A 14,547-nucleotide genomic window follows, 5' to 3' on the forward strand; every position below is an offset into this window, starting at 1 on the left:
CTCAAAATGGCCTCCTGATGCAGTCAAGTGGACAATAAACAGCAGATATAGACAATTGTGGGGCGCTGCATGCTCTCTCATATTAAGCTATTTTTTATAGGCAGGGACAGCAAGTATGGTAGACACAGTAGCATGGCCATGTATGGTCATCATATATTATGCCCTGCGCATAGTTGTATGTGCTGTACTTTCATAAGACCAGCGGTACAGAAATGTTACTTAACCGGATTGCCACATATATGCCAGCAAGGTGTGACAATGTGTCAGGGCAACTACAATGTCACTAGGTCACAGAAAGTCTTCAGCTTCCTTGTAGCATGGTCAGGCTATTCTTTTGTATGTGGTCCATAGTTAAGTGAATAATCAATCATGTGACCTATGACCATAGTTCCCTGAAGCCATGTTGTTTTGTCCAGTGTGTAGACACATATGTATAATGTGTGTTGAGATTTCTGCATTTTGTTCACATGTAGATTCATGTGATGATCACCATGGCTGTCAAGAGACATACTTATGCAAGTACTGATTGGACTCATGCTCTTTCTAGATACAGTATTCTTTCTTACTTGGTTTTCCTGGTTTTGAACAACTATTTACATTTCAAGATTTATTTAATATACTGTTTTCCCAACACAAATGGTCTAGATTGCATATCTACTTGTGTAGCCCCTCAGGAACAAGGTTAGCTATTGGGAACTCTTTGCTTATTTACTGTCTTCACTATCCCTAGTTTTATGGCCAAGGACAGAGTTTCTTACATCTTTATATCACTGGTACTTAGCAATAGGGCCTGGAACAAAGTAGGGGTCAGTCATTGTTCGCCAAATATGATCTGAGTTTATAAAGGGTAAATGTCTCACTGCCTAGGGAAAACCATGCACAAAAACTATTGCATAATCAGCATTTGATATATTTGATTAGCTCAAGCAGAGTTTTTATGTGAAAGCATATTAATATTTAATTACGGTGAGTTAGTTTGCAAGGATATATGTATGGAGTGTACACACTGTGGTCAGATCTCCTCTTTTAGGAATGACAGTGCTATGTGGCTATCGAGAGAATATTTGTTTCCTCATCACCAGGCTCCATATGTTGAAATCCTCATCCCAGGGTTATAGTATTGGAAAAACGTAGCCTTTCAGGGTTATTAGGTTATTATGATTCCTAGACCCCACAGATAGGACTGAAACTCAAGACTCATTCGGTCATGGGAAGATACAAGGAAAAGTTGGCACTCTACAAAATGTTATAGAGCTCTCTCCAGTATACCACCATACTAGCACCATCATCATGGGCTTTTAGTCTCAAGAACCATGGATGATATAACCGCAGTGTTTTGAAGTATCCATTTTTATAGAAATCCAAATGGACTAAGGTCTGTGCATATATCCTTTCTTAAATATTACTGAGTTGTGCATTAGTGCCATATCTGACTTCGTTCCCAAGTACATCCTTAAAAGGTCATATTAAAGACCCCTCTCTGAACCTACACATTGTATAAGTTCATTACTACCTTCTACATTACGGTTCCACATTATCAAATGGGCTTCTTTTAGAATTTAACATTGAGAAAAACATGGCCTCCTTATGGAACTGATGAGCTTTTCTCTTTCTAGTAAAGAGCTGTCTGTAACTTACTATCATACCATGGTTCCTAGGAAGCACAACGTTATGTCTCTCCTCCCTCTACTGATTCTTAGGTAATCTGCTAATTACTTTCTAACCTCCTATTTCCTGGGAGAATTATACAACACTCTTTACATTTTGCATATAAGTTAAATGTGGTGGTGCACACTAATCCCAACACTCAAAGGCTGAGACAGGAGAATTACATCAAGTTTGAGGTCAGCCTGATCTACACAGCTACATAGCAAGTAAGTGTGTGTGTGTGTGTGTGTGTGTGTGTGTGTGTGTGTGTGTGTGTGTGTGTGTGTTATAGGCAGGAAGCAATAAAGTTGATTTTAAAAGAGTAGAGTAAGTTAGCACATCATTTTTTAAAAAGTCAATCATTCTCTCTGTGGTATAAGTGAATGGGCATGGCTGTTTGAGAACCAGGTCCATCTAGATCTGTGACTTTAGATAGAAGCCTCTCCTGTGGCAATATAGGAATGAAGTTTAGATTTTTTACATTGTGATTTCTTTTGTACTGTGTGGATCAGAGCACCCAAATCAATACAATGTATCCTCCTGAGCCCCAGTGAATGAGCTGTTGTTGTCCTTACTCTGACTTGCTCTGGAAACCTCCCCTCTCATCAAGAGTTTTTCCATAATTCAGGCAAAGCCACCTTGAAGCTGTCTGCATAAATCATGTGGCACACAGACAAAAACTTTAATTTTCTTCTCCCTTTCTTAATCTTGATTTTCGATTTTCTTTGACTTTATTTCATGCTTGTCATTGAAGATAGGATATGTCAAGTCCTTTGTATAAAGGAAAAGTGACTCTATGCTCAGCTCTGACTGGGAAGTGAATAGCATATTTGTGTACATTCGGGCACTTGGCATTTATTCTGCAAATATTTAGAACTTTAAGTTATTCAGTAGACACAGCTAACTAATAGGAATACTGAAAATCATGGCATCACTGCTGTGTTTTGGAGGAACATCAGGCTGCCTGCTTTAGAGGTGGGGACAAGAGACAAGCATAGGAAAAGGTGACGGCAATGAAGACAGAGTCTAGGCATATGATTCTGAGCCATATGCTCTAGACCAAGATGGTCAGCTTATTTTTGAAGTCTTGGCAGCAGCAAGAGAAAAGAAATTCCTCAAATCCCAAGGATGTCTTTCAAGAATCCAGGAGCCAAGGCTTCTTAGGCTAGGTCAAATGCACGTGTCAAAACTGTCAAATGCAGCTTCCATTCAAATACTCCAGACTGTGTGGGAGAGAGGGGAGCAACCTCTCTATCAATGGCCCTTCTACTTAGTCTTAAATGATGTGGAGTTCTTGGCTGACTTTTTGTTGTAAAAAGTACCAAGATGGACAGAAATTCGCCTCATGCCTCTTCTTGGTTCTAAGAACGTGTTAATCAACAGTAGCTCCATTATAAAGATGGGTGAGATACCATTAGACTAAAAGGCTCAATGACAAACCTGAACCACACTGTGCATAGTGCAGCCTCATGTTCTCAGGTTCCTTCCCATCATTCTCAAGGGTAGTGGCAGAAGGATGCTATCCCAAGAAAACTGTTATCACTGAATGTATTTGTATAGATTGTGCAAGGCAACCATAATGAGCCTTTGCCACTGCATTAAGTGTTTCAAACATGCGACTTTGGTTAATCCCTGTGGCTGCCCTCTAAGCCAGGGACCACCATTAATGTCATTTTCAGGTGAGGAAGCCAATGACTGTTGATCCCATGTTTTATACAGTCATGAGGAATCTCTCTATTTGGATTACATACCTGATGTGAAGTGGCTTTTGTATAGTTATGGAAGAGTACTCAATGTCACAAAGCTAGTGAGGGCCAAGCTGGAACTGGAAGCAAAGGTCTAATTTTCAGAACAAAATGTTTCCTCTGCTTGTTCTCAAAATCAGGACTCTGATAGAGTGACAAGAAGGGCAAGTAGGGTTGATTGATTGATTTGATTGACTGATTGATTTTGAAAACATGCAAAAAATGGGTCAATAATTGGGGAGGCTCTATTAGTGTGCAGAACCAAATGGATCGTGTTCATGCTGGTCCCAAGATGATTTGCTGTTTTCACTTAGCATTCATGTGGCCTTGAGTTTGAGGCTGTCCAGTAGCTACAACATGGGTATTATAGTAAGAAGATACAATGTATTACATGTCAAAAGGTTGGCCATCTATCTCAGGAGTATGATACCAGGTCTATGAAGACAACAGTGATGGAGAAGGTTCTACATAGCTAGAAAGGGGGAGGAGGTGATAGGAGAAAGAAGGAACTGTATTCTGTTTCCTAATTCCTGCCTCTGTCTATGACTTGCCTTTAAGGAGTTGTTCAGGGCACTGTACTAGATAGGCATATAAGGTCTACAGCATTCCCTCAGTATTAAAGGCTAGGATGTCTCCGTGTTGAGCTCTGCCAGCAGAAGATTCCCCTGGAAGTTTGCACTCACTGACTCCTTAGTGGCAGGTCAGAGCTATTCATCACAGTGCATGGACCATGCACAGGAAGTAAGTGTGAAAGTGGCAGAGTGTAAGATTTACTGCAAGCGAATGTGGCTGAAAGTACCTAATACCATGAGAGGCATGGCGAATCTCAGTCCATTTGGAGTTTGAATCTCAGATTTATGACTAGCCTTTTCCATTACTCACTGTGTGCACAGCGAAGACTTACAACACTTGGGGATTCTCAATAGACCAGCAAAATGTTGGGTAATTTGGGTCTTCCTTCTATTGATTATGGATGCTTAAACCAAGAATGACTGAAAACTTGAAGCAGCATCTCTGACAAACCAGCCTGGGAGCTTCCCTGACTTTCTGCTCCAGGATGCAGGATAATGACAATTTCAGCCACGCACTGCTGGTGGAAGCCACTGGCTTTGACTGTGCCATCGCAAGCCACTTCACACCTTCCCAATACCAAAGAGTCTAACTATGCCATATACTTAATGATTCACCAGGACCACAATTCCTAGAACATCTGGTTCCTTAAATAGGAGCATTCTCATTCTTCTACCCCTACAACCTTTTCAACCCTTCTCTTTCAGAGTAGTTTGAAAACTTGTTTTCCCTCCTGCACTTTGTATGTGAGCTTCGTCATTCTTGGGAAGGCAACTTTGTCCAAATCACTGCCTATAGCCAGGCTTCCTTCTAGCACAGGGACTGAGATGGACTTAGAAGTGGACTTTTGGAGAAGAGATGCTCCTTCGCTCATCAAGGATGTTGCTTTATGGGGCCAATGGCAACAAGGGACTCAGCTTTTGTTTTCCTTCTTCAGTTTGCCTCTTTTCCTATTCCACAGCTGTCCCCTCCACTTCAACAAGCTTCCCCTCCATTCCTTTCTCCTATTTAACGTCCCATTTCCCCATATCGCCATGCCTCCTCTCATGTCTCCCAAGAGAGCTGTAGGAAGAACATGATTGGGATTCTTTGGAGCAGCAGTGGTGAGCTATCTCAGATAATGGAAGTAGGCCAGCGATGGCACCAGTGGCAGCTCTAGAAATGACAGAAGAAAAAAATACCCTCTATCCTTTTGGTAACTTGTACTATATTGCAGAAATTTGCCCTACGACGTCCACAATCTTACAATCAATGTAAATGAGCATCAGGATGCTTAGAGAAATTACAGCTTGTCCAAATTCACAGTCAAGCGATATAACAAGATTTAGTGCTATAGGTATTTAGAACCTAACGAACAATCCACATCCTCTGTCACCTAAGTTGGCTTCTTCATTCATCTGAAGTAAGTCTAGGGTTGAAAGATAAACACAGGCAAGTGAGGAGAAGAGTGTAGGCAGTGATCAATGGAGAACTGGCATGTTTCCTTGTTCAAATTGGAACTTTTCGTATTATCTCTCCTCTCCAATAAAACCACAGGAGCCAATGGGTCAATAGTTGTTGAGTGGAGTTTACTGCAAACCAGTCACAAACATTTGCATCTGACTCTCACCGATTCTATTCACGCATTGCTTTGTGCTTTCTCACAGCCACTGGAGGAGTGAGATCTTCTGTAAAGAAGTTGCCACTGTGATCAATCTTTGTGTCTGGGAACCCAGGGCATCAGTGATCAGCACCTAGCAGTTTCTACATGAAAATGGAATGAATTCATCATACCAGCATACTGAAGACCTTGGCTGCCTCCTGTTTAATTGAGATGCTCTCAACTGGGATACTTTGCCCTTGCCTTGACCAAAGTCCAACTGGAGACTATCACTACTCCATTACGTTGCAGATTATAATAGAGTATGACTCCTGTTTTTTTTTTTCAATAAATGGTATAGAAGAAAATACTGTCACCAAGAACATTAAAGTTCTTCACCCCAAAATATGTACAAACTTTTGACCAATAAGAAGCCATCAGAGATAGATTTGCATCCAAATGTTTCCAGGAGCTGTGTTAGATTATGGAAGAGGAACAGAAAATGGAGGTGGAGAGAAAAGCTGATTTTCCTTAAGTTATACTAAGTGAATGGTAATTTCCTACCTGCATAATTAAAGGTTATTAAATAGTAAAATGAAATTTTAAGCATGCTATAAATGACTCGTGTCAAGCAATATGAGCTGGAACCTAACTCATAGCTAGGAATACAAGACATAGGTAATGAGGCAGAAGATAATATTTAGGATTAGCTGGACTTACTGAATGACAGTATCACAATTTAGTAAGTTGTAGATCAAGAAATCAACTTGGCTCTAAGTCTACTCAATTTTTAAAGGAGTCATTTGTTTTAAGTTTCTACTAATAACAGGTATGACTCTCCACCAATAAATACTAGTGCCTTCCCTTCTGTGTTTGGAAAGAGATGACTAGCAAACACTGCCTTAGTTTCAGTCTGGGTAGCATGGCTGGGTCAGGGTGTAGCTGAGTGCTTCACAGATAGTTGCTGTCCATTCTCAAGTGTACACTCACGTGAAGTCAGACAGTGTCAGTAATTCACCTGGATCCCCTTGGTCCCCCACATGGTCTTGGCACCTATGGCAAGGGTGATTTTGTATACAATGGACATACTTGCTTCTCTTTGAGTGATTTGGGGGAAGGGGTAGGAAGGCATAGAACTCAGTGTCCCCTCTGCAGGTGAGATCAGCTCTCAGAAGTTTGCCTGCTTCCTTCTTTCATCTTCCCCTGCTCTCTTCCTAGCTCTGTGTTCTAGAGATGTGAGGCTGTTCAGTTGCACATACCCACTCCCTTGGAAAGGCTCAACCTTTCAATGCCCCCACCATATCACCTATGCCCCGCGTCTCTAAATGTGAGTTATATTCTAGCTGTACGTGGAGAAGTTTTCCTCTCTGATTGCTAAGTAACTCATGCAGAATTCCATCCCTTCATGTGTAGGGTTCCCCACAAAGTACAGAAACATTATCTAATCATCTGCACCCAAGGTGAAAAGGCTGAAAATAGAGTACAATTTCTCAGGTGATGTTCACCATGGTGGCATCCCATCTCCTTGTATGCAGTCATAAGAATAATTCTTTGAGTTGTGACCCCTTCCAGCAATAAATAGTGTTTCTTTCCTCTTTGAAGTGGAAAGAGAAGTCTTTGTCCAGTAGTAGCTGGAACTCATAGCCCATGTTCAGCTTTCTACCCTTTGAGCACACAGTTCTGTGTACTTCACAGACACTGAAGCTTAATCAAGCCTCAGGCAATGACCTTGACAGTGTAGCTCTCTCCAATCATTTTCCTCTTTCTCCCTCTCATCTTCCTGTCCTCCATCATAAGTTTCTTTGTATACTGTCACTGCACCAAGAATCAGGTCCCTCCAATACATTCAGCTCTCGGTGGAACAAAAACGGATACTATTGAGAAACCCCTGGGTCATACACAAGAGGTGAATGATCCACCAGCCTGATCTTTTGGTTCTAGTTAGGAGTTGACAATAATATAAATAATCATTCATTTTTGCTCTTCTGAAGTTCAAAACAGAAGATTTGCTAAATAGTCAAACAAAGAAATCACTCGTCACTTATTTCTCTTTGGGATACATTCACACACCAATACATTCAACAGCTATTTCTCAGCATCTGCTGTGATGAATTCCCAAGAGTCAGATGAACTCAGGATGGACAGAGCCCCTATCATCACAGAGCTGAGAGTCTGGCAGTATAATCAGACATTAAGTTGTTAAGTAGAGCCATGTATGCATCCATATACTGCTAAAAGTGAATGATACCTGATGGTGGAGATTGCTGTGCAGGGATTGACAAATAATTATCCATGAATTATATGAGAATGTAGGACACTCAGGCAGTTTATAGAAAACCATGTGGATACAGGGGTAAAGTTTCTGGTTAGTGGCTATATTCATCTGCTTGGGTTATTAAAACAAAATACTATAGATTGGGCTGTTTGAATACAAGAAATTTATTTCTAATCATTACCAAGGTTCATGACAAAAATATCTCAAGGTAGGTTTCATTTTGAGGCATCTCATGGACTGTGTTGTCACTATAGTCTTGTCATGTACTCGTATAACTTCTTCTGTATATATGTATGTAAAGGGAGGGGGAAAAGAAGGAGTGCAGGAGGAAGAAAAGGGAGGAGAGGAGATGGAGAATACTGGACATCTCTTATCAGGCATTAATGCCATCATGCAGGCCTTGCCATCATGGCTCTTTTCCATGTATGATCACTCTGTAAGTGTGGGCTTCAACATATGGATTTGGGGACACACTGTCCATAACAGTTGCCTCTTTCAACGAACTTTAATTGTGTGTCTATTTCTAAAATCTGTGGAAAATATCAGAATAGAAAGAGTAGCCTTTCTCCTTTTCCTTGAGCACTTTCTTTGTCTTTCAGATTCAAATTTACTACATAAGCAGAGACTGGATTGTTTTATTGGATTTGAAGAGATTTAAAACATGAGAGAAAATGCTACAGAGCTAACAGTACAAAAATGACCAATTTATTTTAGTTTCTATGGTACACGGAAGAAAACCTAGTGGTGACATGAGGAACAGCTGAAAAAAGCTGAAAATGAGTTTAAGACTAGCTAGTTCTCGTGCTTATGTTCCGAGGCAAGGGGATGTCAACCTAAGAAGAGACTTGTAAAGAGAATTTGGGGCAAGGTCAAAGGGTTAGTGAGTTCAGGCTAGCCCACTTACACTGGTGTTAGACATCATTGCTATGGTAAAGGCGTGTTGGCTTGTGAGGGGACTAGGAAGGCAATGCTGAGTCTGTGGATGTCTGGACTCAAGTTATTAGAGAAAAATAATCCCCCCCAAGGAACTGTTTGTATTTATGGAAGAATGTATGGAAGATGGGGGCTAAGCGCTGACTTTGGCCCATAACACCAGCTTCTCCTCTTTGGTAATAACATCTTGATTTCCTTATGATCAACAAATTCTTTATTATTTGGTATACTCTCCCATGAGCAACGTGCTCAAGAAACGTCACAGTATGGCCATCCCCGGCTTGGCAACTTGGAGTCTGAAAATATAGACAAAAGAAGCTGAAGGTCACTTAATCCATGAAGGAAACACTTTGAGAAGGGCTCTCTAAGGCAAAGAGTTCTCAGTGCCAGTACTTCGAGGTTTTATTTTCTTTTCCATTCTCTTTCTGATTATAGTAGTGTGTGTGTGTGTGTGTGTGTGTGTGTGTGTGTGTGTACACCCACATGTAATCACATATCATACCATTGCCAAATTTGAAGTATAAATGGTTTTCAGTAGATTCACAGAGCCATATACTTGGCACTATAATTAATTCAGAACATTTGAAGCCCCTCAAAACGGCACCACACCAAATATCAATTGCTTCTCCACTTCTGTGGCTCTATATCCCTCAACAACTAGTCTTTCTTGGGCTCTCTCACTGTGCCTCTTCTGGACACTGTAACCCCTTTGGTTTCACACCATGTGTCTGTTCCAGTTCTACTCATGGTAACCTGTGGGACAAGGCTGCCTTCCTTTTTTTGGCTGGATGGTGTTGTATTCTATGGAGAAAATGTGTTTTCTTTTCCATCCATTCATGGGTACATACGAATTTGGGCTGAATTTTCTTATTTACACAAGTTGCTGAATGCCTTTGCAGTAAATTCCTCTTTACTTCCATTAGGCAGGCTATGTTTCCATTATGTAGAAGGGAAAATTCTATAAAAGATCAATTTTTCTCCACAACTGTCCATACGTGATGTGTATGTCAGATTCACTGATTCTAGGATTCAGAGTCCAACCCTGAGCCTCATTCAGCCTTATTCTTTATTCTTGTGACTTTCAGGGTTTCTGGTTTAGCATAATCATTGGTTCAATAGTTCAGAATTTAGGACTAGAAGAATGTCTTGAGAGCCTACTGCTCTGTTATTACCATCTCAGAGGACTCCTATGTACTCCAAAGGCAATATTCCTCCTGGTGAACATCAGAATCCTAAGTATAAATGCTGAGCCAGAATTCCATTCATTGTTATCCTTTTAGCTCCTTCTAAATAATCATTTGTCCATTGATACCTTCAAGCTTTTATGGCCTCACTTCAACAACCTTGTAAGTTAACAGCATCGTGCTCTATAAGCATTCAGTGTAAGTTTGGATCTTTTTATTCCCTCTTACCAGTCCATTATCTGTATAGGCTTCTATTGTACCTGAAAGTCATTCTGCAACAGGCAAGACATGTGACTTCAGTTTGTTACATCTGCAAAATGGGAGTGTTTGGACAAGTCAATGAGACTTCAACTTTACTTAGCAACAGAACCAGCTCTTCAAAGGTTCTTGTAGGTGGAAGCCCAAAACACAGGTGAGGCTAAGTGAGGAAAAGTTGCCCTCTTCATTTTAGACTTAGAATATCTAGCATACTTTGGGATGTGGTGTTATAGCATTCTCTAGTGTCTGTAAACTGAGCAATTTAGGGTCCAGGAAGGTTCTGTCACATGAAGAGGAACAGGGTCCAAATAACTCTGGAGTGAAATCATCCTCTCTTGTAGGATTTTCTTTAAGGTTAAATAAATTTATGTGTGATAGTTTGAAGAAATAATGGATCAGAAGATAGACTTGGAATCGAGACCAAAGAAGCACCATTAGGAGTTGAAGTATCCATGATGTCATCCCCTCTGGAAGGGGATGTTGTCTTTGGAACAAGGGAAGACCTGAATATGCAGAGGAAAATGTGGATTCCTGGTTGATGCATTGCAATCATTGTGTTAATTCTGATTCAACCACAGCACTGTACAATGCGGGAAAGAGGCATGAAGGAGAGGCGCGAACACTGACTCACAGTCCCTCTACTACTCCCTGTGTGGAAGGTGCCCTTGTCTATCAAGGGAATTGTCTCCATCGGGAACAACGAGAGTCTTTAACGGTGTAGAAGAGATACTAGTGGGAACCAACCATTGAACTGATGAGAAAGGATACTGGAATCCAGCTTGTCAAGGGAAGGAGGTGGGAGAAGCTACCTCTAACTTGCACAGCAAGCCACATTCTAGTTCCTCTCCATATTGCCCAGTCCTAACACCCAAGCCTTATATGATCCAGGCTCCAGATCCATAGGAAGACCAGCTTAGCAAATGCTCTACTAGGCACAGAGTTTCCTTAGTAACAGCTGAGAAGAGCAGATGAAACATGCTTTTCCACTTAACCCAGCTCAGAAACCCATGCTGCACTGTGTGTGTCTGAGAGGTCCAAGAAGGAATATCATGTCTGCTCTCCCTGTTCTTTGCTATTCTAGGGCAAGGGGAATTGAGAGTGAAGTAGCGTGACCTCTAACTGATGCTGGTAGTCTCTATGTTTTTATTATTCTTGCAGGTGTGTGTAGAAATAAGAGTTGATCAGTCTGCACACACTTAGATGTTCTTCTCCCAGTCTGCCATAATATATATGAAATTGATTAATGTGGCCAACACATCTCCTTGATCCAAGCTTCTTCAATTACTGTTCAGTGATACACCAAGGAGAATGACTTGGACTATGCTGAAGTAGCAAACATCTGGCAGCTCAAAAACCCTAGTGACCCCCAATGGTAGTTTCCTGTTCACTCTACATGCCTGCTGCACGTGGGTGGGTCAGCTCTCCATCGTCACTCAGATATTTAACTTCTGTCACTGCCATGCCAAGAGCTTTAGAATGGTCTTTCAACGTAATGCTTAGGTTCGGGTGTGAGGCTATTTATGTTCATAATAAAAGGATTGCAGTTATTCTGAAGGTTCCACCCATCACATGAAGACCAGGACAGGCAATCTTCCCATGGTCTAGCAGAAAGGACTGGGGAAATGTAACAAATAGCACTAATGACCAAGACAAGTAGAGAAAATGGGGTTTTAGAGGCAGAAAACTCTAAGCTTTTGTTTGAGGACTCTCTCCTCCTTAGATATGCATGTTATTATGAGCAAAGTATTTGAGTCTATGACCTTTAAGTTTTTCATTTGGGAAATAAGAACCTCACAGCTTCCTAGGACATCCATAGAATTAGGTGCATAAAACAGAGTTCCCAAAATTTAGTTCTCCTTTTTCCTACTAAATATCTTACTGCAGGTAAATATGTTGATTTATATTTTGAGTCAGGTTCTCTCAGTGTAGCTGAAGTTGACCTGGAACTCAATATATACTGGGACTGGCTGTAATTCACATTAAATTTTCTGCCTCTGGCTCTCAAGTACTACGATTACAGGAATGTGTAAGCACATGGTTTGCAGGTTAATTATTATGCTAGTTAGTTTCAACCTGAAGGTTAAATGCAGATAATGAGTTCACCGGGCTTTATTTTCCAAATCCCACAAGGGATATTTGTAGTTTGATGGGCAAAGTTCAATTGAACAGACAGGCTTTGGATATTTTAGAATGAAGCCCCACAAATAGTTACCAGGATTTCTACTCCCTAATATTAATATGGTTGGGGGCTTTCCACCTTTTGACTGTTGGCTACAGCTAGTGATGGAGTTTCACTTCCAATTTATTTTGTAAACCATTGGGATTTCCATCTTTTTGCTAATGACCCTTTCTTGCCTTGCCTCTAGACTACTCTGTAGACATGCTGACATGTTGCAGAGGCCCATGTTGTAAGAAGCTGAAGTCAGCATATAGAGAGTAGCTTCGGGCTGGAGAGATGGCTCAGCCGTTAAAGGCTAGGCTCACAACCAAAAATAACAAGAGAGTAGCTTCAGAGGAACTGAGAGCCCCTTCTCTAAAGCCTGCATTGAAATGTAAAATACCATCACAGAGACTATGGTAATAGACCCTTCCTCCAGTCTTCAGATGACGGGAAACCATGAGCCAAACCCACACAACTCTATGCCTAATTTCCAACTCACAGAATCCAAATTAACAGTTTCATACCACCAATCTTGGGTTACCTTGTTAAGCAGCAATAGATAGCTGATGGAAACAGCTAGGTCCCAAGCCTCGTCCCAGGTATAGAAGTCAAGATGGAAGGAGCTTACTACTTTTCTTCCAGAATCAATTATGATGTCACCACACAGTACCCACTAAGTCCTTCTTTTATGATAAGACAACTCCTGTCTCAACATGCTAGAGTGAGCCATCTGAGAACACACATGTGCCTTTCTTGACCGCTGATTTCCTCTGCCTCTGCTTTGTTAAGAGACTGAGTACATCTTTTTTTCCAATCCTTACTGAAGTTCTTTTATTGAAAGACAGTTTGGTATGGTTATAAAAAAAAATCATAGATTCTGGAGGTTGATGTAGTTCCATTCATAAAGGGATTTCAGGGGGACGTTATCTAGACTGACACTTTCTTCTGTGTTATTATGGAATAACTTGGGCTGCGGAAAGGCTAAATGAGCCCACCAGGTGCAAGCCTTTGCTTGCCTTTGCAGCCTACAGCATAGCCTTTGGCTGATAATGGGGCATTGTTAATTAAAGACTCAAGCCTCACCCAACAGGCAGTGTATTGCAAACATCCATACATCTTGATGCTGTTCTGGTCTCATCAAAGGAACTCAATATGAATTAATAAACCATGGATAGCCAGAACCATAGATGGTCATAAATTCAGCTCTTGCCTTCATCTATAAACCCTTGCTGTAGGAAGGTCTTATTTTCTTCATTTATGAATAGATTTGGGGTTTCTGTCATTTTCATCTCCCACTGGCTCTTATATGCTACTCAGTTCTGGTGGGAAGAACTAATTCCTAATTCTTTAAATGTAGGTAATTAGCACCAAAACCTTATGACATGTACACAACCCATAAAAAGCAAAGCCACACAGCAAGTATCTTAAGAGCATTGATGAGATTATTAACTGGAGACTTTTATCCATGAACAACTAGGGTCTGTGGTAGAACAGGACTTATTAAAGCAGCCCTGGGGGCTAGGGGAAGGACTTACAATGAGAGCCGGTGCAATAATGTTGTAGGCTGAAGGAAACAGAAATGGGAAGGGAAAGACATGAGAAAGAGGGTCTGCTGGGTGTCTCTAATTAAAAGGCAGCCAGATAATAACTTTAAGAAACTTTTGCATTATCTGCAGGACTCCAGTGCATTCACAATTTACATTAATGGGTAACGCTAGGTTGTTCGGGCTATATCTTTTCAGCCTGTGCAATGGTTGAGAGGAAGTAGCATGTAACTTTTTTTCTTTGGGGGACAGAAGGGTTGATGAGGGAAGCTGGAGCAAATAAGGTGAGGTAGAAGATCTATCGGGGCTGGATTAGTGTAAGAGGTAGGAAAATGGTTTCCTAATGCTTCTTGTCCCCCTTAGAGTGCTGCTCCCCAATTGCATAATTATCTACCTCTCTGGGAATCCTATCTGGCAAATATTTACTGCTCACTATTATGTAAACATCTATGTTATTTTAAATGTATTACAACATTTATTTAGATTTATTGTGTTTTGAGAATGGTTCAGAAATAAATGTAATTTTCTCTTGCAGTTCTGTGAAGATAAATGACTTACAGAATCTCATGTTCTATTTCTGGCTGAGGTGCCGTCGGCGGAGTTGAGGCTTGCCTTATGCAGCACCGTCTCTCTAGGTCTCCTCTGTGCCAG

At 41.0% G+C, this 14,547-nt stretch overlaps 1 protein-coding gene and 1 long non-coding RNA gene across 4 annotated transcripts in view; one reads left to right on the forward strand and one right to left on the reverse strand.

Annotated features, from left to right (window-relative positions):
- Positions 1-8,952, forward strand: part of LOC120095122 (uncharacterized) — a 145,020-nt gene extending 136,068 nt beyond the window's left edge. For both annotated transcript variants that reach the window (XR_015631731.1, XR_015631730.1), the window contains one exon: positions 5,609-8,952. This is a non-coding gene — a long non-coding RNA (uncharacterized LOC120095122). The remainder of the gene's footprint in view (positions 1-5,608) is intronic.
- The window catches only part of Shisa6 (shisa family member 6), a 295,429-nt gene that overhangs the window by 102,735 nt on the left and 178,147 nt on the right, over positions 1-14,547 (reverse strand).

The sequence above is a fragment of the Rattus norvegicus genome, chromosome 10 (genome assembly GCF_021556685.1).
Source record: "Rattus norvegicus strain SHRSP/BbbUtx chromosome 10, alternate assembly SHRSP_T2T, whole genome shotgun sequence".
Classification (NCBI taxonomy): domain Eukaryota; kingdom Metazoa; phylum Chordata; class Mammalia; order Rodentia; family Muridae; genus Rattus; species Rattus norvegicus.